The sequence below is a fragment of the Macrobrachium nipponense genome, chromosome 2 (genome assembly GCF_015104395.2).
Source record: "Macrobrachium nipponense isolate FS-2020 chromosome 2, ASM1510439v2, whole genome shotgun sequence".
Classification (NCBI taxonomy): Eukaryota; Metazoa; Arthropoda; class Malacostraca; order Decapoda; family Palaemonidae; genus Macrobrachium; species Macrobrachium nipponense.
In genome coordinates this window covers 167,854,263-167,876,206 of record NC_087201.1, presented here as the reverse complement: position 1 = coordinate 167,876,206, position 21,944 = coordinate 167,854,263, and positions in this window count along the sequence as shown.

Below are 21,944 nucleotides of genomic sequence, written 5' to 3'. Positions count from 1 at the left end.
CTATATTTATATATATGCAAAAGAAGTAGAAGACAATACGGGGTTATTTTTAGTGACGAATCTGCAAGGAGCGGACGACATACCCTAGATGGTTTTAACAGCTTCGAGACAAAAGACAAAAGCGTGTTAGTTGGCAGTGTCGGATTTTCCCACCATTTTTCTTTCTAGAAATAAAAAAGACTTAAAAAGAAAACCAAGAAACGACATCGAAGTATCCAGAAATTGGCGGAGAGAAGAGAGAGAGAGCAGAGAGATAGAGAGAGAGAGAGAGAGAGAGAGATAGAAAGAAATATGTCCTCCCGCTGGGGAAACTTCTTGAAATTATTGCTTGATCTCTGTCTCTCTCTCTCGCTCTCTTCTTCTCTCTCAGACAAGAAAGGAATTGTGATACAGTAGGGAATTCCATTATGCTTCTCTCCTCTCGATCTCTCTCTCTCTCGTCCTCTCTATCTCTCTCTCTCAGACGGAAGGAATGTTATACCAATAGGGAATCCAAAAATTCTCTCTTCTCTCTCTCTCTCTCTCTCTCTCTCTCTCTCTCTCTCTCTCTCTCTCTGTTGTGGGACATTATAGAAATGATTCACGTGTGGACCAGTAAAGATTTTGTGGGCAAAAAGCACCAATGGGACAATTTTCACTGCCTGGGATAATAGGAAAATTGGCTCTCTCTCTCCTCTCTTCTCTCTCTCCTTCTCTCTCTCTCTCTCTCTCTCTCTCTCTCTCTTGTTGTGGGACATTATAGAAATGATTCAGTGTGACCAGTAAAAGATTTTGTGGCAGAAATCCAAATGGGACAATTTACTGCCTGGGTACAATAGGAAATTGGCTCTCTCTCTCTCTCTCTCTCTCTCTCTCTCTCTCTCTCAACATTTTCTCCTCTGGATTCTTAAAACTACCTACAGTTTCAGAACTTATCGGTAGCAACCTTTTAATTTTAAAAATGTCATAATATTTCTCTCTCTCTCTCTCTCTTATGCATACACAAACATTATGTACCTGCGCACATATATAACAAATAACTCAAGTTGAAAGTCTCTCTCTCTCTCTCTCTCTCTCTCTCTCTCTCTCTCTCTCTCTCTCTCATAAACAGACATTATGTACCTACGAAAATATGTATAAAAAATAGCTCAAGTTGAAAAGCTCTCTCTCTCTCTCTCTCTCTCTCTCTCTCTCTCTCTCTTATTAATCCACACGTAAATGTTACAACAAAATAATCATTCATTTTGCAACGGTAGAAATAAATCGTGGAATTAGCTGGCTTTTAAATGTTACATGAAGAATTGTAGTAGTCTTAAGTCTGTCTAAAAATGACAAGATTCGCTCTATAATTACAAAGATTAAACTGGAGAGTCCAAGAGAGTCTTAATGCACACATAACCATGAGGAAAAGAGAGGCATTGTCGTGAGAGTTACATTAGCTAAGGTCGTTCGTCTGCATTTGCACAATATTTGTTTTTGAAAAGAAAAAAGTGAGGAAGTACGATTGTCATGTGAGAATAGTCCGTTCGTTGAGTGCAAATGGCTAGTGAGTTTCGTCTAAATAAACTTGTTATAACATAGCATATATTTATATATATATATATATATATATATATATATATATATATATATATATATATATAGGTGTGTGGAGTGTATATCTATATGTATATATATATATATATATATATATATATATATATATACATAGATACATGCTATATTCTAACGAGTTTATTTCATATCTATCTATATATATATATATATATATATATATATATATATATATATATATATATATATATATATATATATGTAAGACATAGGGTTTTGATTAATTAGTATTGTTCGTGCATTTCTCTGTAACTGTGGAATGTGGAGGACAGTGCAGAGATAACGACCTGAGAGTAGCTGATCAATGAGTTTCTGGGGATGGCGTGAGATAAAAATGCTTAGTTCGTCGAGTCAATGTACGACAGTTTATGAACTCTTCCCAAAGTGCCTTTGTGAAACTAGATGCAGCTAGACAACGAGGCGCTAGCGAACTGTGTGTTGTGATGTGCGTGTGCGCCTCTTCTATTCATAATGCCAACTTTATGGGAAGACTTGCACAGACATTCGGGAGGAAGGCGAAGCCATGATGGCAGATGCCAAAGTGTTTTTATTTATCAGTGAGTGATATTCCGGTTGGGAATGGGTAAGTGTTACCTTTACTTTAGCCAAAGGGGTGGCTTGTTTGATATCTTGTAAGATGTTCCATTTTATTAACTTTGTCTTTAAACTTGTATGTACACTACCGGAATGTGTTCTGTATCTTTGACAGATGGTCTGGATTTCGGTGGGACAGAGTTCCCAGGGAAAGGTGTGACCTTTTGGGTGACTTGACAATGAGTAGTTTTAAGTTAGTCTGTAAGACTGGATTACTTAGTAAATGGTTAGTATTGTAAATAAACGTTATGTTATGATGCAACTCTCTCATTTTCATTACCTGTTAGAATGGAAGAGAGAGAGAGAGAGAGAGAGAGAGAGAGAGAGAGAGAGAGAGAGAGAGAGAGATGTGGGGTGTGATTGCCGGGAGAGAGAGAGAGAGCCTGTCTGTGTAGTGGGTGTGGGGGTCTTGCCATTCCGTTTCGTTGTCCACGCTTACCGTATGAAATACATGGAGGTTTTCCATGTAATAGTGGTGTCAGCGGTTAAAAGGGGATATAGAAAGTTTTCTTGCTTTTCTATGCCTAGGAACGCCAATGAAGAGATATGAGTGGCCAGTTAGAAAAATAAAAAGGGGCCGTGACTTAGCGATAGTTTTCGAACGACAAAGCTTTGTGGGATTGTGGAAAATCGTTTTCTAAAACTGTTAGTTTTCAGTTACTTAGTGGAAAAAATGAGAAATGTCTGTCTGATTAACTGTGCTAAAGGGAGGGAAGGATTTTTATGGACTCAGCATTTTTCCCAGGGAGTCAGCCTGAAGCAGTGAGCGCACCCAGTGTGACTTTTGCTTGTGCAATGACGAGTGTTCCGAGATACCTGTGCGGCGGTCGTTGTTTATATCACTATCGCGTTTTTACGAAGAATTTCGAGTTCTTTTTTCCCATTATGGAGTGGTGAGTGTTAAACTATTGTTTATCAAAAAGGAGAGGGTTTTTGTTTAAATATTTCAGGGAAATGGGATTGGTTCAAGAGGTCAATAATTTTTCTTGTCTTTGCTCCATAGTGACGTGTTTTCTTTATTCACGCAAGTTTGTAATAGACGTATGCATTCGTCTTTGTTTAAAACATAGGAGTGTATTTTTCTATGCATGGGAACTGTGCTATATAAGCATATTGGCTTAGTGACACAGAGCGGCCACAAATTTTAAGGGCTCAGCATATTTCTGCAGAGAGGCGCCTTGCATTGCGAGGGTGTACGGGCATCCCTTGGGAGGGTAGTTGCATGGGTACCACTAGCCTCACTCGTGAGATAGTGCAGGGGATGGGCACTTGTGTATACCTTGGGTAGGGGTCCTCAGACACTATTCAAGGGGAGATGGGGGGATACTACTGGTATGCCTCGGGCTGTTCTGCCGCTTGACTGAGGGGTTGTTCTCAGGGGGGGAGAAAATTTTTTTTGTCTCAGTGTGGGTGAATTCCCCCTTTTCCTTTTTTTTTTCTTAGTGTTGGGAGATGGATTTGGCCTTGACATTGAATGCTAAGATATCAGCTGATTGATTAGTTGATGAAGTGAAATGCCCGTAGAGTCTTTTTTTTAGAAAAGATTTTTTTTTTGTTTTTTTTTTCTCCCTTGGATGAAGAGGAAAAGGAAATAAAAGAGATTTTTCTTTTTTCCGAAAATGAGGGGAAAAGTAGTTAACATGCACGGGATGTGTTATGTGTTTCTTTGTGCCTTGAAAGACACAAATATAAGGGGGATACACAGATTATTTTTTTATTATTGTGTTGGAAAGAAATTACTTTGAAATGCGATGATTGGTGTTGTATCTGTGTTGTGTGGCAATGGTGTTATGTCATGGTGTTGCATGCTGGAGAAATTGTATGTCATAAGATTCAGCAATACTGTTGTATGCTATTGAATTTAAACACCTTTGCGAGAGAATTATTGCTTTGGAGAGTTATTATTATTGTTATTATTAATAATTATTATACTTGAGATGTGTCACGGGAGGTTTGCTTAAGTATAATTATCATTACGGGAGAATTGTTTTACGAGAGATTTGAGATATTTCATGGGAGATTATTCAATAATTATTACAGATAATTATTCAGGGAGAATTATTACAATGAATTAATGGGAGAAGTCTTGTGTTAATTATTTGTTCAGTTTTTGTAACTTTGGAGAATATTTCAGTGATTCACGGGGATGAGTTTTGCTGAATCTTGATGAATCTGGCTGAATCTTGGTGAGTTGTGTGGAATCTTGCTGAATTTTGTGCTGAACTTTTTGGAGAATGGACAAGCATTAACATTGGTGATAATTTTTGTACTGATACTGATGATTTTGATGATAGCATTTTTTTGATGATTTTGTGATAATGATATTTCTGATACTGATTTTTTTATGTACTAATACGATGGGTGTGTTTTAATGCTGTCAAGGGAGGTGAAATCTTTTGTGATTATGGGAAGAACTAACAACACATTATTTTAGTTTTTTTTCCTTTTTTTTTGTGAGTTCAGCAGATAATTGCTTGACTTCTAGTGAGTTACGGGAGATAGTTAATGGTGCCGATGATTTTTCTTTTCTCCTTTTTGGGAAGTTAGCCATAGCTGACAAGTTTTTTTTTTTACCATGGGTGAATTTGAATTTGTTTTTTCTCTCCAGTTAGTGTGAATATTATCTCAGTTCATGACTTAGAGTCATTGTTCGGGAAAGTGTTTGTGTTTTAGCTATTTGATGCTATAGAGTAATATAGGGGAGAATTTCTTGCATGTTTGAATGCATATGTAATGGCACTACATTTTTTCTCTGGATATTTGTGTTCCAGAAATTGTGAGTTTTCTTGCACAATACCCTTGTTGTATTTGTGACAACTTTGTGAGAGATAGGAACTTGAAGTTTAAGTTTCTAGTGGCTTATGTTGTAGTGCATATGGGGAAGTCTTTGCTTAGACACTGTGAATTTGGAGTTCTGTTATAATGACTTGTGGCACATTGGTGGTTTTTCTAGAATTTTCTAGACAGTTTTAATTGCCGAGTTTTTGCCCTTTTCCCTTTTTTAGCAGTTATGCTAAATGGAGTGAGTTTTATAGTTTTTACTATAACATTGAGTTATTCTCTGAAGAATGGAGTTATAATTGAGATATAATTGAGTTATAATTGAGATATATTATATTTGGAGAGATAATTGGGAGGTATATATTATTTTGGAGTTATATTTGGAGATATATATATGGAGATATATTTTTGGCCATTTTGATATTTGCCAATAGTGGTGTGAGCTATGTTTGGTTCAATTATTTTGCAGCCATCTTGTTGCAAATGGAGACACATATTTGGAGATATGGGGCAATATTTGGGAGTGTGTGAGTTAGAGCTTGAGTGCACTTTTTTGGAGATATATATTATTGGAGCCTTGTTTTGTTCCACATGGAGTTGTTGTGGAAATAGAGGTAAATATTTTGTATTTGCCGAAATAGAGGTGACTATTCTCTATCTGGAGTGGTGTCTTTTTTTTCTACGACATGTGGCTTTGGAGAAATAAGAGAATAATAATAAGGGGGTGGTTATTAACCAAATGGAGGAAATATTCTATAACGGAGTGGGTATTATTGATTGATGATGTCTCATAATGGAGTTTGGTATTAATCTTGGGGCGGGTGGACCTTTTTTTTTGTGGTTATGGAGTTTTTTTGAGCAAAGAGAAGATTTCTGTGCGTTCTCTTTTTTTGGTTTCGTGACTATTTAGAGGCGAATGGCATTACTGCATTACGAGTCATTTGGAGATGTGTGTGCATTTTTCATGTTCACAAGTGTGTTATTCTTGGAGAAATATAATTTGGGGAAAAGTCATGTTGAGAGAATAGTCTTGTGAGACAAATTTTTTGAACACATAGTCATATCCTGGAGTTAATTCTGTGAAATGTCAGTTAGACCTTTTTTTCTTGAGAATCATGATTGTTTCCAAACTTATGTGTCTTACTAGACAATTTTTGTGCTGTTGTTTGAGCATGCGTCCGCAGGTGATTTTCGCTGACAAGCGATGTGTTGATGAGCCGTGTGCTTGAGCGTGTGCTGATTCTTTATTCTGATGTGACAGATCAGAATTTTTGCAATATCTGGAAATGTTAGCTATTAGCATTTCACGAAAGCGCATGTATGAGAGTTTTTGCTTTCTGGGCAAATTCCAGCTTACATGAGCATTTCTTGGGGAAAAACGCGGGAGTTATTGCATATATACATGTATATGTATTTTTGTGATTGGGGAAATCTACTTGTGATTATTCTTTTTTTTTTTTTTTTTTTTTATTATTATTTTTCTCCCTTTTCCTATGAGAGATATGATTTGGGGATGAAGCTTAAATAACATTTTCTTTTTTTACCGGGAGGTGTGATTTTTCGAGGGTTCTATTACGTAATGGGAGTTTGACATTAAGTCTCATTGTGATTAATTATTGAGCAGTAAAGGGGTTTTTGCTGTTAAAAATTTGTTGGATGGATTTTACTGAATTTGTGGGTTGTCAGAACTAGAGAACATTTTTGGGTTTGGGTGTTTAGTGATTCTTTTCTTTTTTTCTTTCTTTTTTTTTTCTTGTGAGCACATTCGAGTTCGAAATGTGAGTGCAGAATTCGTGGAGTTGCTGTGATTTCTGAGTTGTGTGTGTGCTGATGTGCGAGTTTGGAGAATTGAATTGGAGGAACTTGATGTTTTTTTTTCTTAGAGAGTTGTGATAATGACTTATCATTTTAGTAATCATATTTAAGGGAGTTAATTGGGAGACGTTCAGTTATTAGTATTTCTGACCTTTTGAGATCGTTGTTGGATAGAAGTATATGTTTGGGTTTGGGGAATTTTCTTAGATGACCAGAGACTTGACGACATACTAACGCCAAAAAGTCGTCCCCGACTCCAGCAAGACGTCCACCAGCCGTGAGGTTGCTGCCATGTTGTCCATGGTGATTACAAGTATTTCCACGTGGGTGTTGAGAGAATTCTACAGCGTGTGATCTACAAGAAGCCGTGAGAGTTCTTCTACGATGAGGGAGGCATTCCGTCTTCCTACAGTGCTACAGTCTACTGTCTGTTCAGCTAGTTGCAGACAAGCGAAGAGGGATGTTCAAGAATCCTAATGCAGAAAATATGAGAGAAAATGCGTTTTGTGTTATGGGAGATTAAAGCTGTGATAAAACTTTATTTTATAATGCCAGAGACGTGCAGTTTTACTTATTTTATTTTAAGCCGGCCATGTTTATATTATATAAGCAATTTTGCTAGGCGGGAGCTAGCATATAGGTGCGAGCCGAGCAATCTGTAAGGACATAGGGTTTTGATTAATTATGTATTGTTCGTGCATTCTCTGTAACCTGTGGAATGTGGAGGACAGTGCAGAGATAACGACCTGAGAGTAGCTGATCAATGAGTTTCTGGGGGATGGCGTGAGATAAAAATGCTTAGTTCGTCGAGTCAATGTACGACAGTTTATGAACTCTTCCCAAAGTGCCTTTGTGAAACTAGATGCAGCTAGAAAAGACAACGGAGGCGCTAGCGAACTGTGTGTCGTATGTGCGTGTGCGCCTCTTCTATTCATAATGCCAACTTTATGGGAAGACTTGCACAGACATTCGGGGAGGAAAAGGCGAAGCCATGATGGCAGATGCCAAAGTGTTTTTATTTATCAGTGAGTGATATTACGGTTGGGAATATGGGTAAGTGTACCTTTACTTTAGCCAAAGGGGTTGGCTTGTTTGATATCTTGTAAGATGTGTTCCATTTTATTAACTTTGTCTTTAAACTTGTATGTACACTTACCGGAATGTGTTCTGTATCTTTGACAGATGGTTCTGGATTTCGGTGGGACAGAGTTCCCAGGGAAAGGTGTGACCTTTTGGGTGACTTGACAATGAGTAGTTTTAAGTTAGTCGTAAGACTGGATTACTTAGTAAATTGGAGTTTAGTATTGTAAATAAACGTTATGTTATGATGCAACTCTCTCATTTTCATTACCTGTTAGAATGGAGAGAGAGAGAGAGAGAGAGAGAGAGAGAGAGAGAGAGAGAGAGATGTGGGGTGATTGCCGGGAGAGAGAGAGAGAGCCTGTCTGTGTAGTGGGTGTGGGGGTCTGCCTTCCGTTTCGTGTCCACGCTTACCGTATGAAATACATGGAGGTTTTCCCATGTAATATATATATTATAAACATGTATATGTATTTATACACATACATACGTATTTTATGCATACATACGCATAGAAGGTAGAATTAGGAAACCAAAAAAGATAGATTACTTCTAATTTAATAGGAAAAAAAGGAATTTGAAAACAACAAATAGAACAGTAAGGAGAATTATTCAGGATAAAACAACAACCTTACATTAAAGCGAAGGAGAGAGAGAGAGAGAGAGAGAGAGAGAGAGAGAGAGAGAGAGTTGCAATATACACAATAGATAGCAAGAAGAGAGAGAGAGAGAGAGAGAGAGAGAGAGAGAGAGAGAGGAGAGAGTTTCGTAGCATATATGTTAGTCAGGCAGGCAGACAGAGAGAGATAGAGAGAAAGAGACAGAGAGAGAGAGAGCTGCAACCTGTTATTCTTTCTAGATATGTGTGCATGTACATGTCTATTTATGAGAGAGAGAGAGAGAGAGCGAGAGAGAGAGAGAGAGAGAGAGAGAGAGTCAGGTGAGCAATCCAAATATGATAATAGTTACATCGCCTTCAAATGACTATGTACTAAAAACATACATTTTGTGGAATATATTTGTCCACAGGAAACAGAACACTGTAAAGTAAAAAGAGTAAATTTTGTTTAAAAAGAAACAGAACATTGCACAAGTTCCGAAAAAGAATGAAGGTATAAGGTTTTTTTCCGAACTAGAGCTGGTTAGAATATATCTTTTACACATTTTTTTTATTTAAAAATCTTTGTTCTTTTTTTCACTTGACAAATTCCTGGTTCCGGGAAAGGATATAAAAACTTGTCTTTTTCGTCAAGTGTCTAATGGGACGAAATTTAACGAGATGTTGTTAAAGGTTTACGTGGTTTTATGCCAGCGCTGTCTCTTACTTTGAAAAATAGTTTTTATTTGCGTCAAAAAGGTTAATGATAAAGACGTGCAACTCTCTCTCTCTCTCCTCTCTCTCTCTCTCTCTCTCTCTCTCTCTCTCTCTCTCTTATTAAACAAAACATATGTACATGCACATATATAGTATATATATATATATATATATATATATATATATATATATATATATATATATATATATATATATATATATATATCACAAGGTGGAGAGGTAAAGGCATGTCTCAGCGTAGTACATAATTTATTGCCGACGTTTCACATCACTTCGATGCATTTTCAAGGCCTGGAAATGATAAAAATACAAACATATAAGACTCGTCACTGATAAAACACCGGTATAATATTAAAATTTAAAATTGAACACTAAAACATTTAAAATGTTAAAAATTATTGTACAACACTAGGTTGGAGAGACAACCATACCAGAGTAAAAAATAGAAGGTGACCTGAAGGACAGAGTGGGGAGAAAAAAAAATAATAAAGTAAAAAAAAACACCCACACACACAAAACATGTAAACAAACAAGTGGTTAGGCTATGAACAGCTGAACTGACGAGGACTGGGCATTTAAATTCGGTACATTAGTTTGATAAAATTGATTCCAGTGTAAAAGCTCGTCATCTTTATTGGCTGATCCAATCATTTTAAAATCATCGATGTCCAAGCGGGAGCGACAGGTAAGAGAGTGGTTACGGATGCTGGATAGCTCAGGATTGGATAATTTGCATCCTGTTCGGAAACTGACTCCTTTGTGGGCGCAGAAACGGACTTGTAGCAGCCTCTTCGTGCATCCAACATAAGTACCCTAATTACATCTGGGACAAGTGTATTTATAAACTATGTTGGACACCAAAGGCGGGCTTAATCTGTCTTTAGCTCTGAAAAGAGATCGGAGGGTTAGAGGATTTTTCGGAATTAATTTTAGGTTCAAGGCTGGTAATTCCTTGTTAATTAATTGTATAACTTTATTTTTGAAGGAACTGTCATGGAGGAAAGGGAACTTAGCATAGATGATTAACTTGGGAACGCTATGTATAGGAGGTGGGGGGTTTATTTTCATGTTTAAAAATGAAAATAAAGCAAATATGACCAATCAAAATAAACACTTTCATGAAATATAACTGTATTTTCTTTTTCACTTTTGAGAGAGAGCGAGACAGACAGGCAGACAGACAGACAGACAGAGATTACCAAATGTATCCGGGAAGTGAGATTGATTCAGGTTTTATAAAGCGAATATGACCTTCAAAATGAACACTTTCATGAAACACAACTGTATTTTCTTTTTCACTTTTAAGAGAGAGAGAGAGAGAGAGAGAGAGAGAGATTATCAAAATGTATCTGAGATGTGAGATTAATTCAGGTTTTATAAAGCGAATATGACCTTCAAAATGAACACTTTCATGAAATAAAACTGTATTTCCTTTTTCACTTTTTTGAGAGTGAAAGAGAGGTTTCAAAATGCATTTAAAACTTGACATAATGTAGATTTTACAAAGCAAATATGACCTTCAGAATAGACACAATCAATAAATTAAATTTCATTTTCCTTATCTTTTTGAGAGAGAGAGAGAGAGAGAGAGAGAGAGAGAGAGAGCGAAATTTTCCAAGACTTGAGATTAGTTTAGCTTTTACAAAGCATATGTGAACATCAACATAAACTCATTTAATGACTACAGTAACTCATTTAATGACTGCAGTAAATAACAAGAAGCCCCATGTATTTAATATCATACCGACTCTTGATGCCAATATTATTTGAATACCTTTTGATTTGAGCTCTAAATAAACGTATTATATTTATTTATAAAGCCATAGATTGATAGAGAGAGAGAGAGAGAGAGAGAGAGAGATTTGAGCAGAAGAGAGAGAGAGAGAGACCATGTGCATTTAATTCCATGCTGACTCGTAAAGCTGATATTATTTGAACGCCTATAAATAACAACTCGAAGTTAAAAAAAAAAAAAAATACATAACAACCAAGGAATACCTGTGATATTCATTTAACCCAGCTTGAAGAGAACTACTTTGAATGACCGTAGGCCCCAGAGACCACTCGTTCAAGCTTTTTATAGATACTTTTACCATGTTTTACCAGTTTTACCATGAGTAGGTAACACGGCGGGGAAAGTTACTGGGTTCCAGGGCCAGGAAAAAAAATTAATCAGTTAGGGCAGGTATATACCATGTGCCTTTTCTCACTGTATACTTAATTTTGGATTGAATTAAATTCTATAATAATAATAATAATAATAATAATAATAATAATAATAATAATAATAATAATAATAATAATAATAATAATAATAATAATAAACAGCGCACATAGTAAGAAAAGTGATGGACTCCCACACTATACATACCACCCAGTCGAATTGAAGGACTGTGATAGACCAAAGAAAAATAAATAATGATAATAATAATAATAATAATAATAATAATAATAATAATAATAATAATAATAATAATAATAATAATAATAATAATAATAATAATAATAATAATGATAATAATATACTTCATTTTTAGGGTAATAATAATAATAATAATAGTAATAATAATAATAATAATAACAATAATAATAATAATAATTTTCTACATATATAGATAAAACGTTTTTAACAAACACTCTCTCTCTCTCTCTCTCTCTCTCATTTTTCAGAAAATAACCTTCAAAATAGTTCCGAAGAAAGAATTATCCATATAAGAAAAAAGATCATTTTTATTTCTACCAAAAGATTTTCCTTTAACTTTTCCCTTCATCCTATGTAACAACTCGAAGACGGCAATTCACTAAACATTTCCCTCCCACTTCCTCTCCTCGGGATCGATTCCGGGTACCCGCGCTGACTAGAATCACCTCGTGTTCCGCGAACTTGTCGGATAAAATGGACCAATTCTCTTCAACAGTCATAGATTCACTTTCGTGGAGAGAGAGAGAGAGAGAGAGAGAGAGAGAGAGAGAGAGAGAGAGAGAAGAGAGAGAGTGAGGGCAAAAACCTGAGAGAGAACGAAAAGGATTGAGAGAGAGAGAGAGAGAGAGAGAGAGAGAGAGAGAGAGAGAGAGAGAAGTGTCCCAGGCTGTGGTATGTCCTATCGACGTCGGAAGAATCCTGGGATACAAATGAGTCTCTTGGGGAAAGTGGAAACCGGTCCCAAGAGCTTTTAGTGTTACCTTCGGCCTTTTCCAGGGGAGTAATCCAGCGTTCATATGCTGGAAAGCTGCCTGGAACCCACGCAGCGCTCTCGCGCGTGTATGTAGAGGGAGAAATAGGGGCGGTTTAATTATGACAATGGTTTTGGAATATGTTTCACATTGATAGAGAATTGCTAATGTAGAGCGTTAGTGGAAATCTCAGAAAATTAGTTTGAGATGAAAGCATTATTGCAAGGAGTATATAGCATTCAGTCGAATATTTATGTATACCTTTAAAGTTCTGATATATTTCTATATATTTTCATGCTTAGCTATTGCTGTTGGCAACATTAAACCAATTCATGCTCTAGAGGACTTCACACCAGAATGCATTGTAATGTGTGATTATTTTGTTTTGTCTGTCAGGGAATATATGATTTTAATATTTTCTCATCGTTGTGGTAATTTGTAATGTTTGATCAAGTGGATATAATTAATTGAAACTGCTGTATAATTATATTATTATTATTATTATTATTATTATTATTATTATTATTATTATTATTATTATTATTATTATTATTATTATTAGCCTTTCGAGAATATTCTTCAGGTATAAGTCGTTGTAATTAGTATATTTTCTAATATACTAGTGTCGTAACTGGTCTCGTGTTTATTATTATTATTATTAGCTTTTCATGAATATTATTCAGGTATAATTCGTCGTAATTAGTAATTTTCTAATATACTAATGGATTTTTCTATACGTTTATTCTCGTAACTTTAACAGGAGTTTCGTGTTTTGCCCTTCAGTTTCTTAGCTATTTTCTGGAATTTCTTATAAGTCATCATTTTCTGCCTCGACGAAACTGTTACAGTTATTTTAAAGAATGTTTTGAAATAAAGAATGTATTCTTGTTATTAGTTTATCAATTTACAAACTGCTGGGCTTGATTATACCCCATCTCTTTCTGGGCTATCCAATTCAAGAGTGTTTTCAAATAAAGTATGTATTTGTCTTGTTTGTTTATCGATACACAAGCAACTTTTTCAGAATAAAACCCAAAACATTCTATAAATATCTTCTGCGAGTCAACCTCAGTTGCCAGTTTATTATTTCATGCAAGTATTTACAGCTCTGAAATTCAGACAGGTTGCAGATTCTGTACTCTGAAAGGCAGCTGAAATAGAATTATAAATTTATTCATCTACATACAAATATGAACGCACTGAATTGCATTTGCTAAGGACGACTCAAAGACAATACAAAAATCTTATATGAAACTCGAAGTGTGTGTGATATATATATATATATATATATATATATATATATATATATATATATATATTATATATATTACTTCATTATTAAGGCACGCTTCATGCTAATGACTGCAGAGAACGCTAATTAACTTTCTCCAGTATTGAAAAGAAGAATTGCTTCTTGTCTGAAAGAGTTGAGAATGTGTCATCTATTCTCGACAGAGAGAGAGAGAGAAAGAGATTAACCCCAGTTCAGCTTCGTCCTAGTGGTCCATTGTTTCCTTACCGAGAGAGGAGACCGAGAGAGAGGAGAGAGAGAGAGAGAGAGAGAGAGAGAGAGAGAGAGAGAGGACAAATTGTAATTATGATAATAGCTTCTTGCTACACCACGTTTGCCATTCATGCAGGCTTATAGCGTGGCAAAAGTGGTGTGAAAAAAACTCTCTCTCTCTCTCTCTCTCTCTCTCTCTCTCTCTCTCTCATTATTCCCAGTTTCAGCGTCACCAGGTATCTATCTTTCCAGGGACCATTATTCCAGTACGTTGTAAAATTGAGTCGACCTCATAATATCCCTTTGTCGTGTGAGGCTGTCTGCTAAGGGAGTTTTTTTTCTGCTTGGACTCACAATGGCGAATTAATACGTTCATTAACTGCTACGTGGTTTTCCTATTCTTCTTCTCAGTCGGGTGCGTGTGTTCATGAGGACGAAATGTGTGTGTTTATATATAATACACTTATATATATATATATATATATATATATATATATATATATATATATATATATATATATTTATTTATTTATTTATATATATACATATATATATATATATATGTGTGTGTGTGTATAATGCGTGTTTGTGTGCATTGTGTGCATATGCATATCTGTCAGTCTGTCCTCTTGTGTATACAAAGTTCATACATGAACAATATAATAATTTCAACATCAGTGACCGCTAACTGATTTCACGTCAGAGACCTGTTAGCAGTGACAGAGAGAGAGAGAGAGAGACGAGAGAGAGAGAGAGAAGAATGAATGACAGAGTACCTATATTTGCAACTGCGACAAGCAAACTTCCCACACCACGGAACTGCGCTCGGACGAAATCCAAAACTGAATTAGCTTAGGGGTGAAATCTAATTATTTAGCGACTTCGTTGGTCAACTTCAAAACGTGAACCCGTCGGAGGTGGAATAACATCTGGGGCAAAGAATTAGAGGAGATTATGACACAGGATCTTGAGCGAAGGCTGTTAACTAAGAAGATTTTCGTGCTCGTCCTTATTGGACTAATTCCTGGTCTTGTTCGCTTCCCTTGCTTTATTCTGTTCTCTTTCATAAATCGAGAGAGAGAGAGAGAGAGAGAGAGAGAGAGAGAGAGAGAGAGAGAGAGGCCATATTATTCTCCTCGAGTTAAGAGTTTCCTAGAAGTCAGGTCAGTCAGTATTTCTCAATTACTCGTATGTTAAATTTTCCCGTAATATTTTACAAACTCGATCGATTCGCGTCGGTGTTAATTTCAGGATAAACTTACAGTGGGTCTCGGCTTTTCACTCTTTCCGCTTCGACAGCCACATAAGACAGTTCGACACCTTACAAAACGTAATGCATTTGTGCTGCAAAGCATTCTACACCTACATTACGCAATGCAAGTTCACTGCAATGAATTCAGCTGTTACATTACGCAATGCAACTGCACTGCAATGAATTCGACAGTAACGTAACGTAATGCAATTACACTGCAAAGAATTCTACAGTTACATTACGCAATGCAATTACACTGCAACGAATTAACATTACCTTAAACAGTGCAAATCCAGTTCAGTGAACTCACCACTGCATAGAACTTAAGAAAAAATGGGCATTTTAACAAAGACGACGGGTTTAATGCATTACACATCCAAAGCTTTCAATTCAACTTCGAACCTCAGTTATTATGTTCCTTTTCAAAGATTCTGAGGAACAGAAACTTACGTATTTTAGCAAATTTCTGGTACTTCGTAACAAAACTTTTTCACATTATGGGCGTTCAGCTGACACCTGACCTTGAAAAATAAGGAAATAAGCAAAATATTATGTCAGTCTAATGGATTCACCATCATTTTTCAAAGGAATACTTTATTTGGCATTACATCAAACCATTACTTTTTAGTTTGTGTTGTAATAATACATCTTAAATATATTATTTGTTAACTAGATAATTCAATAAATAATATGCCTAATATTGTTGTTGTGTGGGGGGGGGTAGGGGGGGGGGAGTAGTAAAAGCCTTAAGGAAAAGCCTTAAAAGGTCTGAAAAAGGTGTTTTGTTTTGAGTTGAGTTAAAGATACAGAAATGTTAGGATGAGATATTATATTTATTAGAATAAAAATGTAAACGATAAATAATTTTCATGTTAAACAGTACAGAAAAATTAGTTCTTATAAAATATAGAGTATTCATTTTAATTTTCTTTGGTGAAAACAAGGATCTATTTGACCGTAGATTTTACATTAAATTTAGGAATACAATGTTGACAACTTACGCGCGAGGGGAAAATCTTGCACGCATCCCGAGTAAGCTGGAGGTTGGATCAGACCTTGTTCCCTCAAGCTTACCTCAAGTTAATAAGGGACAGGAGACTTATTTATTTCCAAAGTTATGTTAATCTTGAGAGAGAAATATTTTGCTATAAGGTCCATCATTTTCGGAAAAACGGCCGGTTCATTTTGCAGTAAATTGTGGGCTGGACAGGCGACAAAGCCAATACCAGAGGAACCAGTCTATGTAGAGAAGTTTTGCAAATATTTTGCTAACAATATTTATTTCAATTAAAATGTTGGTCTCGTTGTATACAGCAATATTTCCAGGTGGGTTCATCACGTTTTATGAAATTAGCATAATATATTAATTACCATAACTGTCCTCAATTATAATTAACCAATTAAAAACTCGACTGTTTAAAAATCCTTTTATGAATGTTTAGATAGGGACAAAAAATTAAATTATAAATTCAAAGTATTATACCGCAACTAGTTATTGTAAAACTGTAAAGAATTTATTTCGTCACAAAATAGTGGTTTTTGTATCACTTTCCTAAAAAAAATAAGCTTTTCAAAAGTAGTATATCTATTTGTTTGAGAGTTAATATTTCAAACGTCTTTTTAAGTAATGGATTTGTTGTAATGACGATCCGATTTTTTTTTTTTTTTTTTTTTTTTTTTTTTTTTTTTTTTTTTTTTGTTACTCATTAAGATTTTTTTTTTTTTTTTGTATCTCTTCCGTGAAGAAGATAGACTTTCAAGAATGTCTATTTGTTCAAGAGTCAAAATTTAAAAAGTATTAAAAGCTATTAGACTTTTACTGTCTTAATCTGCTTGTCACTTTTACTAAGTGGCTGGGACGTCTGGGTGCATAATATATCACTTGAAAAGCAATATTAGATTTACAGAATAATTCGTCTCATCACAGATTGAAGGTTTTTTATTTAACGTATTTAAGTAAGTTCTAAAACTGTGCGGAAAAAGTATACAATAGAGGAAACTCCCTTAATTAATTAAGATATTTAAATATGTTATAAGGCTTTGTTGAGTGAATATACAATAGAGGAAACTCCCTTAATTAATTAAGGTTATTAAATATGTTCCAAAACTTTGTTGAAGAAAATATACAAAAGAGGAAACTCCCTTAATTAATTAAGGTATTTGAATATGTTCTAAGGCTTTGCTGAAAGAATATACAATAGAGGAAACTCCGTTAAATAATTAATATATTTAAGTATGTACTAAAACTTTGTTGAAGAAAATATACAACAGAGGAAACTCCCTTAATTAATTAAGGTATTTGAATATGTTCTAAAACTTTGTGTAGAAAATATACAATAGAGGAAACTCCCTTAATTGATTAACGAAAATATACAATAGAGGAAACTCCCTTAATTGATTAACGAAAATATACAATAGAGGAAACTCCCTTAATTGATTAACGAAAATATACAATAGAGGAAACTCCCTTAATTGATTAACGAAAATATACAATAGAGGAAACTCCCTTAATTGATTAACGAAAATATACAATAGAGGAAACTCCCTTAATTGATTAACGAAAATATACAATAGAGGAAACTCCCTTAATTGATTAAGGAATATATACAATAAATGGAACTCCCCCAGTTTCTACAGTATATTTGATTCGCCAGAGACAATGATTCTTCATCTAACAAGGAATTTCTTTATTGGTACTGACCTTTCATAGTTAATAAACAGACCAAAAAAATATGGAAATACTTAGTATCTAGGCAATGCACCACTAGATAACATCCGATCAATCGATGAGCCGTCTCATAATCCTCGCAAAATTGCGTCTGTCTTTCTCTCTCATTATAATGAGAATAATTCGGCTTTAATAAGAGGTGCCCCCCTCATTTGGCCCACCCGGTCCAAAATAACAGGGTTTGCAACCGGGGGGGGGGGGTGGTTGCGGGGGGGGGGGGGGGTGGGATGTGAGAAGGATTTCATTTCAATTCAAATAGGAATCCCATTTTATTTTCTGCGAAGATTACAACCTCTTATATTGACTGATATATGCCGTAGAGTTATTATTATTATTATTATTATTATTATTATTATTATTATTATTATTATTATTATTATTATTACTGGTCAATCACAGTCATCCTATTCGACTGGGTGGTTTTTATAGAGTAGGGTTCCTGGTTGCATCCTGCCTCCTTAGGAGTCCATCGCTTGTCTCTCTATGTGCGCTGTTTCTAGGAGCACACATTATTATTATTATTATTAATTCTTATTATTATTATTATTATTATTATTATTATTATCCATCCACTTGAAATTGAAGCATCCAAAGAAAATGGTGCTCATTTGAAAGACGTCACAGAAGGTAATAAGAAATACAAACACAAGAAATCAGCTCATGTAGAATAAAAGAAAATAATGAATTCATAAATTACCAGATAAATGGATAAAAATATAAATAAGCTATTAAAAAAACAGGGTGAATTTTTTCATGGTACCAATACGTTGCATCTTCAATTGATAATTCGAGTTGCTAATCGCACAACATTCTTAGTAAGGAAAACTGTCCCACAAAATATATAGACGTACTCATTTTCTGAAATCACAAACCTAGACGCATAGAAAAAATTAAAAATAAAAACACAGACTTCACCAAACAGATGGAAGCCCTGACTCGCCTTCTGCCTATTCTTTGAGAAATTGTGCAGCGAATTATTTCGCGTTCTCGAGAACATAAAGAATGGGTTTCTTTTCATAAGCTTTCGTGATGTTTCATATCAGCTGGAATCTCTGCCAAGAGATCTCAAGAGGCGATTAGTGGGAGATGATTTTGGTTCAATGTTGTAGCAGTTGTTCACGCTTGGTGGATTTTTATCCTTAGTTCGAGAATTGATTAACCGCTCTTTAAGAATACGACACTCGGCAACGGCATATCCTTTCGAAGTTTGATTTCTTTTTTTTAGTTATTGAGTAACATGTATATGCATTGATTATATATATTATATATATAAATCTAATAAAGGGAGCCCATAAAAACGCCAATATATAGCAAGTAAATATTATATTTCAGAAACTGCTGTCTCCCTCTTCAGGTAGGTAATTACGTAACTGAAGAGAGAGACAGCAGTCTCTGAAATATGGTACATACTTTCTATATATTGGGTTTTTTTATGGGCTCCTTTTATTAGTTGGAATTCTGTTGTAACAGAACATTTTCACCAGTCATATATATGTATATATATGTATACATGTAATATATTATATACCGTATAATATTTATACATAAATATATATACTATATACGCGAATACCACAGGAAAATGATAGGCAAACAATCAGTACCAAGCGTTTCCCCGCCCCCCCTTTTTTTTTTGTTTGTTTGTTTTTTTCCCCGACGATGCCTGACTAAAGGAGAAAGCGCTTGGCACTAACTTTCTGCGTAGCATATTCTTGTGGAATTCGGTTATATAATGAAGAAGTCACGTGTGCATCTACTGTGATTTTTTTAAGCATACATATACATACGTGTGTCTGTATGTCTCTATATAATAAATATAAAATATTTATACATATATGTGTCCTAAGCTACGGATGTCGTCTGATATCAGATTCACACAACCTCGAAATAAACGCCATTTAAGAATTGATAAGAGGATCACTTTACCTCTAGTAAATTCACCCTTCGACTTTTATTGCCACGTCCAGTGAATTTTATATCAAACATTTGTAGTTTAAGGTTTGTGATATGTATATGCATATACTTTCAAATACATCCATTACATAAGAGCTAAATTCACCTCTAACTTCCCACGCTGAGCAAAACCTAACAGTGGTGGTACCTTCGTCTACATTTCTCCAGGAGATGACCAATCGTTTCCAGTTCGTTTGTCAGGGAGAGATGAGTCCGCTAACATCTCTTTGTTTGTGGGAGAGAGAGATGACTCTTTACACCTCTTTGATTCCTTAGAGAGAGAGAGAGAGAGAGAGAGAGAGAGAGAGAGAGAGAGAGAGAGAGAGAGGAAGATAGAGATTGATGATCGCTTGGTTGTCGTAGTAACCCAATTATGGAGTCACAAAGACAATATCGCCTCTTCACGAATTGATTCCGAGTTCCACCGATCGCAGTGGTTAACAGGTATATACCTTAGGCCTATTTATTTTGGAGTTACTAAACTCTCCTCTGTTATGGGAAAGATTATTGACCAAGATTGGTTTGAAGGTCGTCCATTTGTCTTTTTGTTGTTGACTTACGGGGAATATCAAGTTTTGTTTTATATTTAGAGAGAATTGATTTCTGCTAGGCCTGTTTGTGGTATGGGTTTGGTGTTATTGTCATAAACCTGTAGTAGAATAATATCATATATATATAATAGATATATATATATTATATATATATATATATATATATTATATATATATAGTTACATACATATATATAGACACATCATATGTGTATTATAGATATGGAATTATCTATAGATAGATAATTTACATATATATATAGATATATATATATAGATATATACACAAACACATCATATGTGTATATATAGGAATATATACTATATATATACTATATATATATATATATATTATATAGTATATAGATATACATATATAGACACAACATCATATGTATATATATGATATATACTATATATATATATGTATATATATATATATATATATATATATATATATATATATATTACAGATATACATAAATTATATATATATATATATATATATATATATATATTATATATATTTGCACTTCCTTTATAAACGTGACGACAAAAAAAGAAGAAAACGTAAGAAAAAACAACGAGCAACGAAAAACTGGATAGAATGGAAAGTTAATAGAAGTCAATGTCCACTTTATAAAAACTCGAAAAGTTGATCAAATGTTTTATATATCAAGTTCGGCCGAAATTCGTCCGTTCCAAAAAAATTTCAGCGGCAAACATTTTGATTAATCAGTTCCTGAACCAGCATGATGGTTTCTGTAAGGGCTCTTTTCAAAGTCATTTGTTGTCCTGATCATTACGACTAGGCTCCTAACACCCCCGCCCCCCCCCCCCCCCCCCCCCCCGCCCCCTTACGAAAAATATTGACAGCATATGCAAATGTCAGACTAATTATTATGACTTTTAATATACGAACAGTTTTCCTTTCCAATGAATTTCTAGTTAACATTACTGGACCAAAGTTGACCCTGCATATTTTGTAAACAATTAGAGAAGTTCCCCATTGCATATCAGAGTCGGGTTTTCTCTCCTCTTTATTCGATTAAAATGTGGGGGGAGGGGGGGGGCTTTCGGGGGGGGAAGCTTTTTGCTTAATTAGCAAGGAGCTTATGAACATTGGCAGTTGAAACTTCGCAAAACCTGTGCAAAAAAAAAAAAAATTGTTCACAGAGATATTTGAGATATTTTTTGGGGGGAGGAGATAAAATCTCAAAAGTGGCTCGAGACCCTGGGTTTTTTTTGTTCGTGGTTGGGAATGTAAATGAGGAATTTCGGTGATATTTTTTTTTGTTTGTTACTTTTGAGCACTTTTATGCTCTAGGGTATTCGTTATTGCTTGGGGTTGTTCTAGAGCCGGGTGGTAGGGTTTTGCAATGTGTATATGAAAGGAATGCTTCGTCGTGGTGTGTAAGTATGTATGTATGTATGTATGTATGTATGTATGTATGTATGTATGTATGTATGTATGTATATATAAATAAATATATATATATATATATTATATATAATATATATATCTATATATATTAGAATCGAAAAAAATAAATGGACCATCAAGCTTCTGTGTTCATGTTTGGG